Source organism: Myxocyprinus asiaticus, chromosome 6, assembly GCF_019703515.2.
Source record: "Myxocyprinus asiaticus isolate MX2 ecotype Aquarium Trade chromosome 6, UBuf_Myxa_2, whole genome shotgun sequence".
Taxonomy (NCBI): Eukaryota; Metazoa; Chordata; class Actinopteri; order Cypriniformes; family Catostomidae; genus Myxocyprinus; species Myxocyprinus asiaticus.
Window position 1 is genome coordinate 51,687,005 of NC_059349.1, and position 11,849 is coordinate 51,698,853.

Below are 11,849 nucleotides of genomic sequence, written 5' to 3' on the forward strand. Positions count from 1 at the left end.
TGTGTGGTAAAACCTCACAAAAATAACAAGTATAAATTTACTTGAAACAAAATTAGATATTTTTTCTTGTTTTCAGTGAAATCTAATAAGATTTAGTAACATTTATGCTTATAACAAGAAAAAAAAACTTGATTTAAAGGGAAAGCAAGTATATTTCTTTTTTACCCCTTTGGCAAATAGTTTTTCTTGTTTTAACCTCCTGAGACCCGAGTGTGACTGCTGTGTACATTTTCAATTTCCCTTTTTGATTTATACCAAGTAGCACCTAATAAACATGCAAAAAATAATAATAAATAATAAAAATTCTAGACCAGATAGTTTTCCTAAAAATGTATGTCCACAAATGTGGACAGTGGGACTAAGTTGAGAAATTTTAAATAATATCAATCTTGACTGATATATCAGTCGAGATGGCGCCGCAGATGGCAGCCTCGGTGTGGAGCTCTCCGATTCTTTTGTTGTTTTTATTTGTTTGTCCTGTGTTTAGTAATTGTTTTTCCAATCAGTTTTAACAGGGACGAACTGCTGAACATTCGGCAGCACAGACTATTTTGGACGTTTTGTTGGACATTTTAGTCAGAGGCACAGCTGTGTTGTTCACGCGCACTATGAGACACAGGCGAGGGAAGCGAGCCAGCGCGCTGGTCAAGCACCAAGAGCGTGGCTTTCAAACAGCGCTGTCGAGTATTCATCTAGCGAATCTCCGCTCTCTGCCTAACAAAACGGACAAACTACATCTCCTCACCCATACAAACAAGGACTTTTCAAACTCTGCTGCCTTGTGCTTCACAGAAACCTGGCTGAGTGAAGCCATTCCGGACAGCGTGTTACATCTGCCGGGCTTTCAGCTGTTCAGAGTGGATCGCATTGCGGAGTTAAAGGGGAAAACAACAGGCGGTGGAACATGCTTTTACATCAATGAATGTTGGTGTACAGATGTAACAACTTTAAAGAAGATGTGCTGTCCTAATTTGGAAGCGCTCTTTATCAACTGTAAGCCTTCCTACTCACCACAGGAGTTTTCCTCGTTTATTCTGGTGAGTGTTTATATCCCACCACATGCATGTGTGAAGGCAGCACTGCAACAACTGGCTGATCAGATCACAGACACACGGAACAACAATACCCAGACTCACTTCTTATTATTCTGGGAGGTTTTAATAAAGCTAACCTCACCTGTGAACTGCCAAAATACAGACAGCACATTACATGCCCCACCAAAGACAGAAATACATTGGATCTTTGCTACAAGAAAGGATACATATCACTCTGTCCCTAGAGCAGCTTTGGGACTCTCTGAATACTGTCTGGTTCATCTTCTTCCAACCTACAGGCAGAAACTAAAATCAGCTAAACCTGTAGTAAAGACTGTAAAGAGATGGACCAATGAAGCAGAGCAGCAACTACAACCCTGCTTTGACTGCACTGATTGGAGTGTATTTGAGGCTGCAGATACCAATCTGGACAAGCTCACAGATACTGTGACATCATATATCAGTTTTTGTTATGATATGTGCATTCCTACTGGGACTTATTTAACATACAACAATGACAAACCATGGTTTACAGCAAAACTCAGGCAGCTTCTTCAGGCCAAAGAGGATACTTACAGAAGTGGGGATAAAATCTTGTACAATCAGGCCATGAACACACTGAAATCAGAGTGGCTAAAAGAAGCTACTCTGATAACAACCCTGCATCAATGTGGAGAGGCCTAAAAGACTTTACTAACTTCAAGACACCATCCCCCTACACTGTAGGGAACCAACAACTGGCTGACGACTTGAACGTGTTTTACTGTAGATTTGAAAGGCCCAGTCTCACACCCCACTCCACTCTGACCTTCACTTCACACAGACATCAACACCTCCTGCAACTCCCCTTCTCCCCCCTCCTGCTACTCAACCTGCACTTAAGGTCTGTGAAGAGGAGATGTGCTGTGTCTTCCAGAAAAAAAGATAAGGAAAGTACAGGGCCCAGATGGTGTTTCACCCACTTGTCTAAAATCCTGTGCTGACCAGCTGGCCCCCATCTTCACACAGATCAACAGATCACTGGAGCAGTGTGAAGTTCCCTGCTGCTTCAAATGCTACACCATCATTCCTGTCCCAAAGAAACCCAAAATCACAGGACTTAATGACTACATACCCATCGCTCTGACATCTGTGGTCATGAAGTCATTTGAGAGACTGGTGTTGGCCCACCTGAAGGACATCACTGGACCCTTTCTAGATCCCCTTCAACTTGCTTATCGAGCAAATAGGTCTGTGGATGATGTAGTCGACATGGGATTGTATGATATCCTGCAACATCTGGACAGACCAGGGACATATGCAAGGATCCTTTTTGTGGATTTCAGTTCGGCTTTCAACACCATCATCCCAGCTATTCTCCAGACTAAATTACACCAACTCTCTGTTCCAACGTCTATCTGTCAGTGGAACACCAGCTTTCTGACAGACAGGCAGCAGCTAGCGAGACAGGGGAAATTCACTTACAGCACTTGTACGATCAGCACTAGTGCCCCCAGTGATGTGTGCTCTCCCTATTCTTCTCCCTGTATACCAATAACTGCACCGCCAATGACCCCTCTGTCAAGCTCCTGAAGTTTGCAGACGACAGTACTGTCATCGGCCTCATCCAAGATGATGATGAGTCTGTATACAGAAGGGAGGTTGAACAGTTGGCTCACTGGTGCAGTCACAACAACCTGGAGCTGAACACGCTCAAAAGAGTGGAGATGATAGTGGACTTTATGAGGAACACCCCAACACTGACCCCGCTCACCATTCTAAACAGCACTGTGATAGCAGTGGAGTCATTCAGGTTCCTGGGCTCTACCATCTCACAGGACCTGAAGTGGGAGACCCACATTGACTTCATTGTGAAAAAGGCCCAGCAGAGGTTGTACTTCCTTCGCCAGTTGAGGAAGTTCAACCTGCCACAGGCGCAGCTGATACAGTTGTACTCAGCAGTCATTGAGTCTGTCCTCTGCACTTCAATAACTGTCTTGTTTGGTTCAGCATTAAATCGGACATCAAAAGACTACAAAGGACAGTACAGACTGCTGACAGGATTATTGGTTGCCCCCTGCCCTCCCATCAAGAACTGTACACTTCCAAAGTGAGGAAAATGGCTGTAAAAATCACTCTGGACCCCACTCCTTTTTGAACGGTTGCCTTCTGGACGGCTCTACAGAGCACTGAGCACCAGAACTGTCAGTCACAGGAACAGTTTTTTTTCCCTCAAGCTATCCATCTCATGAACAGTTAAAACTGCCCCATTGAGCAATAATTATGTGCAATACACAGCTTAGTCTATTTATATTTATTCAACATACTACCTCTTCAGCCATACATTCCCTTGCATCTGTATATAACAGATTTGTATTTGTACATACGTATATATTTATATATATTTTTTTTATCTTATTGTGTATTTCTATACGGAATATATATATATATATATATTCTATTCACTTTTTATTTGTATTCTATTTTTGTATTATTATCTCTGTCTTGTTGTTGTATTGTTTGTGCACTGGAAACTTCTTTCACCAAGACAAATTCCTTGTATGTGTAAGCATACTTGGCAATAAAGCTTATTCTGATTCTGATTCTATAAAAATTCAGATTTTTTTTCATCAAATTTCTTATTATGTTTCAGGAGTGTTGGCTATTCATGTTTTTGAGATGTTACAGACATTACATCAGAAATTAGCATAATTAATTCTGATACAAGTAATGGCCAGCATCATCCAATCACTGCCAACCATGTTAAAATAAAATAATACATTATAAATTCTGAATCTGTGTACTGATTACCATTGTCCCATGTCTGCCAAACATCATCTGCAGCCTGAACCTGAACTTTTGGTCGGATTTCAGGAGTAAATGCACTTAGCCGCATATAGATCTATAGGATGCTGCCTTGATCCCTATTTAATGAATGACTTGAATCTCCAGTGTGCTGTCTGTCTGCACTGGTCTCCAGGGTTGGGAGGGTTACTTTTGAAATGTATTCCACTACAGATTACAGAATATATGCTGTAAAATGTCATTTGTAACGTATTCCGTTAGATTACTCAAGATCAGTAACGTATTCTAAATACTTTGGATTACTTCTTCAGCACTGGTAGATTTTTTCACTTGTTTTGACTATAAAAACTCTGCCAGTACAGTAAGACAAAATACACATGTTAAAAATACATTCTCTGAAACACCTAAATATCTTATGCAGTGTTGTTTCTAAAACAAGATCTTGATCTTGTTTTAAGGATTTTTAGATATTTTTACAGGAAAACAATACAAAAATTATTATCAAGAACACAATTTTTGTCCTAACATCAAAGGTCTTACTAGAAAAAAAGAAATTATGATCTAACGTGAATTTTCTTGATAAAAAAATATGATCGTGCCTGGTAACATGTGCATGTAAAATGGCTAGAAATAGCATTTTATCTTAGCGTAAAGTTGACAATTTACACCAGGTTTATTTCTATTTCTACTGCTCCAAACTTACTTCAAACTTACTTCTCTGTCTGCTCGTATGAATGTAACACATCATAAGAAAGTGTTTCACCGCTGTTCAAATGCACTTTGGATCGCATCATTTATATGTATACATTTTTCCATCTGAAAGGACTAAATATTAAATGAAACAAATTACAATAAAATGTAAAGTAATCTCTTCAGTAATCAAAATACTTTTTGAATGTAATTGTATTCTAATTACCAATGATTAAAATTGTAACTGTAGTGGAATACAGTTACTTATATTTTGTATTTTAAATCCGTAATCCCGTTACATGTATTCCATTACCCCCCCAACCCTGCTGGTCTCAGAACAGTTTGAAATTCACCTTATTTTTAGCCTAACTCCATATAAAGCCTCTGAAAGCTAAACTGTTCAGCTTTTGGATGGATCCATTGATTCTCAACATGAACAGTGAATATAGGATTTCAAAGGAAAAAATGCGCTAAAGTACACATAAGTGTACGTTGTGTATAGCAGCTGTTTTGCAATAAATTGCTCAAATTTTAAAAATTGCATATCAGATGAAACTAGAGACTCTAATTGTTTGACTCAAACAGGTTTCAATGTAAAAACTTAATTAGGTTTCTTACCAGATGTAGTTTCTCTCAAAGACAAACTCCGCTGTGATCTGCCCCATGTTGTTTTGTCACATGACTCCTTTCGATGAAAGTTTAACCCTTTACTGAGAGCACAGAGTCTCCTGAACTGAGAACAGTCAGTTTAAATGAATTTAAATTATGCGTTGTGTATAGCAAAGCCAAAATACCACGTCCACGCATGTGTAAGTGGGGTCATACAAGATTAAGCATAAAACCCACCAAATTTCATTAGATTCCTCTGAAAACAAGACTTAATGTCTTATGCCATTCTGCTCCTCAAGTAATTCTTTCTTGCTTTTAGGATGTTTGAAAGTTCTTATTACCTGAACATAAGACAAAAATACTCCAAAAAGGCAATGATGTTTCACATTGTGATAGTTTGCAGCCAGCAAAAAACTAAAAACTTGCTATATCCATTAGATTTGGATATATTTTGAAGTTATATTTGGAAAAAAATCTCATTTTGTGTTCAAGTGAAAAAAATGAAAGCATACAGTTTGAAATGACATGATGGGGAGTAAATAATGACAGAATTTTAGTTTGTGGCTAAGCTATTCCTTTAAATTGACATGTTTTTCCGTAACTTCAGGTCGTGAATGCTGAGCGATGTATCACTGTCTGAGAGAAGAAGATCCGCTGGGATTTGAAAGATGTCTTATCGTTCTCAGCTTAGTCAGGTTTGTTTACAGCCCATGTGATTTATAACTCAAAATACTCCAGACAGCTGTTTTCTTCATCCTTCTAATAAAATTGCAGTTACTGAAATATTGGATGGCTTCACTGCAGGTCATTTTTGCAGTCAAGATTAATCACGAACTTCCAAGATGCAATTCAAGGCCGTCAAAACAAAAACAACCAGACACTAAAACAGATTCCCCAGAGCAGTGACATTCTTCAACCACTAAACTGAACTGTAATACACTCTTTATTATATTACACAAAGCTAGGTGGTTACTTTGGTGTTCAAACAGCAGTGTTAAAACTATACTCCTTCTTTAAGTTACATCTGTGCAGAAAAGCTGCGTTGTAAATGCTGCCTTACAAATGCTTCCTGAGGCCGCCAAGCACCAAACAGGCTTGGTTTTACATGAAAAACTCTCTCTCCAGTGGGTAAAATACATTCCTCTGTAATCTATTTACAAACTGTGGACAGCTGACTTGGCTGCATGCAGACTGAGGTTGTTCATCATATAACATATGGTCCTCATTGCTGATAGATATGTTAAAAGTAAGAGAACATATCCTGCATATGGACTATTAATACATTGTTGTTTCCATCAAAATCCTCTCTGAGAATTGAATGAGATTTCAAAAAACAAAAACAAAAAAAAACTTTACAGATTGTTAATGGATGAAAATGCTGGATTTCAGACAAACTTATACATTTAATGCATTTTTCTTCTGGCTTTAATATAGTGATCAAAATTGTAGTGAATCGAATTTGTAGTATCCCCATGTTCATATCAGTTTACCTCTGCTTTTCCTCTTTCCTTTCCTGTTTCACTTCTGTAGTCCTTTCCTTTTTCCCCTTTCCTGTATCTGATTCCTTACCCTATCTATCTTGTTTACATTTCCGTTTTCTTTCCTTTCTTTTCCTATATTCTTTCCTGTTTTAATTTCCTTTCCCTCTTTCTTTTTTGCTTTCCTGTTTGTTTCTTTTCCATTTCCTTTTCATCTTCCTTTCTGTTTACTTCCCCTTTTCCCTTTCAATTACTTTTTATGATTCCAATTCCTTTCGTTTCCTATATTCTTTCCCATTTCATTTTACTTTCCCCCTTTTCTCTTTGCTTTCCTGTTTCTGTTTTTTTATTTTCTTTTTCATCTTTCTTTCTGTTTCCTTTCCCTTTCCCTTCAGTTTTTTTCTTTGCACTTCCTTTCCTTTCACTTTTCCGACAGTCTTTCCTGTTTCCATTTCCTTTACCTTTTTGTCTTTGCCTTCCTGTTTCTTTTTCCTTTCTTTTCCATTTCCCTTTTCGACTTCTTTTCCTTTTCCACTTTCTTCCCCTTTCCATTTCCCCTTCCCTTTCCTGTTTTAATTTCCATTTACTTTCCTTTTACTATATTCATTCCTGTTTAAATTTTCTCTCCCTCTTTCTCTTTGCTTTCTGATTTCTGTTTCCACTTCCTTTCCTTTTACTTTTCCGAAAAAAGAATTCCTGTTTCCATTTCCTTTCCCCTTTTCTCTTTGCCTTCCTGTTACCATTTCTTTTCTTTTCCATTTCATGTTACATCTTCTTTTCCGTTTACTCTCCGTCTTCACTGTCCTTTCCGTTTTCCCATTCCTTTTCATTTCTCTTTACATTACAAGGTTGGAACAGGGCCATGTGACCAGGAGAGCCCATACTAGCATACTATCTACTGAGAACCGCTGCACAGAAATAGACCACCCCTCTTTACTCTCTTTTATTTATTTATCTTCCCTTTAGGTTGTCCTCTCTGGACGCCACCCTTTTGTTCTCAGCCTCCCATTATAATTGGAGCTGCCTCTATGTGTGGTGGTTTCATTGTGAAAACAGTGTGATTAATGTAACATTGCATGTGTTTGTCTTCTGGCATGACATGCCCACTCACACTAGCAGGGATGTAGTCTCTAGAGATCTGATCCACATTCTCACGATGACTTATATTGTTTTATACAGTTTTCCAGGGCAACAGAATGTTGTTGGACACATGGCTGACAGATAATGGAACATTACGCATTCCGTTACATCAAGCTTTAGTCCATAGGTATGTTCTGAACAGCATACTGCCATACTATTTATACTATTTGTATATGTTTTGTATAATGTGTATAGTATGCAAATTTTCTGCGTGCATGGAATACTTTGACCTGCTACACTCGCCAAAATCTGCAACATGCTCAGTATGCAACAGAGCACTCTTGCATGGCCTTGACCTCACATTTCCAGTGTGATGCATAAAGTTGAAGCAAAATCAACTGTGATTTTTAACATCACCTGCTTGGCTCATTAATTTATTGGATGGTCATCAGATAGTTACACAAAAGCTGATTATAAATGTATTTTAACATGACAACTGGATGTCACTCGCTACTGTTTATTAAACATGTGACATTGTAAGGTCCTGTGACAACAATGCTCATACGTTGGCATTGCATACTGTATCACATACTGTTTTTTGTTTTTTTGTTTTTTAAATGGATACAAGATTTGAACAAACCACTAACCCTAGGTATTAAACTGTGGCAGCAACTTTTGCACAGGCAAGCACCACTCACACTTTCTCCAATAAACGTAAATCTAGTTTATAGATGCTTCTTAATGAACTTGGACTTTGTTTGGGCACAACATTTATCAATGTTTATTTGCAGTAGGATGCAATTATATATTTTATGAATCTACATAGCTATTTTTCACTGCTTTTCAATCAAAATACATACACGCAAAAATAAAATTAATAAAAATGCACATAAACTTTGGATGAACTTTCGCAGTATCACTCTCTCTGTTCAGTTTACGTGGTGGGTGTTTTTGCTAAATTGAGGTTATCTCTCCTGCTCTTCACAAGTCTGTAATTAGCAGGGCTCCATGGTTGTTTTTAACTTTAATTCAACACTTGTCAGCAAACTGGTTGATGTGTCCATGATTGACATTTGAGCACCTGAAATGGAGCACACAGTCATCCCATATATGACATATTAGCGTGTTCATGATTGATCAACATATAAAATGGATTGTAAACATGAAACTGTAAGTTAAGCTACTTTTAAAGCGCAATTTCCCACGTTATGATCATGAAACCCGATCTGGATCTGATTTTCTGCCTTATTGAAAGCACCTGAGCCCAACTTGTTAGAGATTGATCTTATTTGGCAAGCATTCATTGTAAAATATTTTTTGTATGTGTTTCTGTTGGGTTTTCATTTCTGGAACAAAATATAGTACACACTTGTTATTTATAATGATATATTTTTTCCCACTGTCTTTAATGTTTTGCACTGTACAATGCAGAACCAAGACAAATGGAGCCTAGTGCAACAAGTTTGGAAAAACAAACAGTGAAGTGACTCTGATGAAACAGCACGCAGGAACAGATGTAAAGTAACAGGTATGAAGAAACAGAAGCTAGCGCTATACAGGGCCACACCGCACCTGCAATGGCAAATTTATTATGAATACACTTAAACAAAAGAATTTGGAACCCTTATAAACCACCCCACTAAAGCCCAAATAAATGTCTTACCTGCAGTGAGAAAGGTTTTACCATACACTAAGCTCACCACATCAATGCACTTCAACCTAATAATATATACAGATTAATATTGGTACTGTTGGGTACAGGTGCAGGAATAAAAAGCAAACGTGCAACTAACCAGGACAGAGAGAAGAAGCTTCAGATTTGATCCTGCTGCTTCTCTTGCAAACAAAATGCAAGAGAAACCCTAAATAGTTTACAGGGAACAAACACAATGTACTCTATATAAACACCATTTATCGATCAAATACTTAACGTGCACCAATCACAAGGGAGAGGCACAAATGTGCTCAATAACGGAGAATTGAGCTTAATATTAATACAACCGCATTCTCTAATAAAGAGGCGTACACCAAGCACGCTCAATAAAGAATGCACGTAGACTGACAGACATAATAATGATTAAAAAAAAAACATTAAAGCCATCTTATTGGTCACTTATAATTACGATGCATGCAACTTTTTAAAATTAGTATTTGAGATGCATTTAAAAATTTACCTGTTACACTGGACCATTTAAAATGAACTAGTGAATTTACAAATGTGTTTAAAAATTCTTAAAATAATCAAAGGAAACGGTGACCATTTACAAACCTGTACATACTGATTATACCCTACTGATTACATTTTAACCTAAAACCTTGATGTAGGCTATCATTCATTTTACTCAAGAATTTTACTGCATTAGTCATTCTAAAGAACAGCATGGCAACATGGCTTAAAGTTTGTGGGTAAAACCAGAATGTTAGGGTGTACTGACTTATTGAAACATTTGTCATGAGCCTGTTTGTTTATATATTTAAAAATTCAAATTCAAATTTTTTACTCAAATTTGGTGAATCTTTGGTTGTCTTTAGAAAATTGCATGTCCACAAATATTAAAATAGCAAATCTTGTTTTATAGGTGTACAGGGGACATTTAAGGAGTTTCCCCCCTACGCCTCCCCCCCCCCAAAATGGTCTTGAGCCGCCCCTACTCAAGATATGGCTCAGGATGCTCCTTAAATTTACGATTTTTCACTCATTTTTCACCCTTTTGTGTCTGTATCACAAATGCTGAAGGATGAGTTACGTGCCAAAGTTTAACACTTAGAGTTAGGGGTTTGTAAAAACACAGCAGTAGCAATTCCTGGCTTAGCAAATACCACTAATTAAAGGGACTACGTTTTCTGAAGGTTAATTCATAATCAAAAGCTATAGATGGAATATACAAACGAAAAGAGCTTCATTAGTACTTAAATAAGTATGACCTGATTTCGTCTGCTGTCACATTGAATATGTAAATAATTTCTCATTAACATGCATGGACTGGCACTCTTTGTCAGGCTTCAGATGGATTTACTTGTAATTACTCTTGTTTGGGATATTCAGGAATGTTCTATCACTTCGGAGCTTAAGTTCATTATTAGCTCTTTTGCTCTTCCACCTATTTATACAGATAATTTAACCTGTAACAAAAGCTCCGGGGATGGTTACCCAGTCATGTGTAAAAACTAATTATGCAAAGATGAGGATTATTTCTAACATCTCTTGAGTGAGTATGTGTGTGCATGTGTTTGTGAGTTATTGCTTATTAAATTGTTGCAATTCAATTCAAAGGTACAGTTCACACAAAAATGAAAAATAATTTACTCACCATCATGTTGTTTCAAACCTGTATGAAATTTTTTTCTTCTGTGGAACACAAAAGGAGAAATTTGGCAGAATGTTGATGCTGCTTTTCTTAACAAAAATGACGAAATAACATCCTAGTTACTTTCGTAACCTCCGTTCCCTGATGGAGGGAACATGATGTTGTGTCGATGTAGTGACGCTAGGAGTTGCCCTTGGGAGCCCCAAACACCTCTGATCTTTGAGAAAAGGTCAATGGGAATTGGCGAGTGGAATTTGCATGCCACTCCCCTGGACATACGGGTATAAAAGCAGCTAGCTTGCAACCACTCATTCAAGTTTTGTGCTGAGGAGCCGAGACAAGGTCCCGGCCATTTCAGCAGGTAGTTCAGTGTTGTGGCAGGAGGGACACAACATCTCGTTCCCTATCTGTCACTCACTCGACGTTGTGTTGATGTAGTGACACTAGGGGTCCCTATACAAAACGCCACGACTAACTGAACTGTGTTACGTGAACTGGCGCTGCGAGACGGGCAGACCTTGTGTGCCTCGTAGCCAGCGCACCCGGCTGTCACGTAACCTCCCCCAATGCTCTTACAGGTGTCACACGGTCCCCTGCACCTCGGTGATGGGTCGACTGCCCAAAAATAGGGACCGGCTGACCCAGCCACAGCCTCTTCTCCTTTTTTCTCCCCAAAAAGAACAAAATCATTCAGGGGGCCATATAGTGGTCTGTGTCGGGGGGTGTCCCTCCAAAAGGGAGGACACTGCAGAGACCACACCCCAACCGGAGGGGGAGTATTTGAGTGGAAATACGTCACATGGTCTTACCAAGTTTTGTCGGAAATATCTCATGTGGAGAAGTCCTGCGGTAGGTCCTACCCAAGG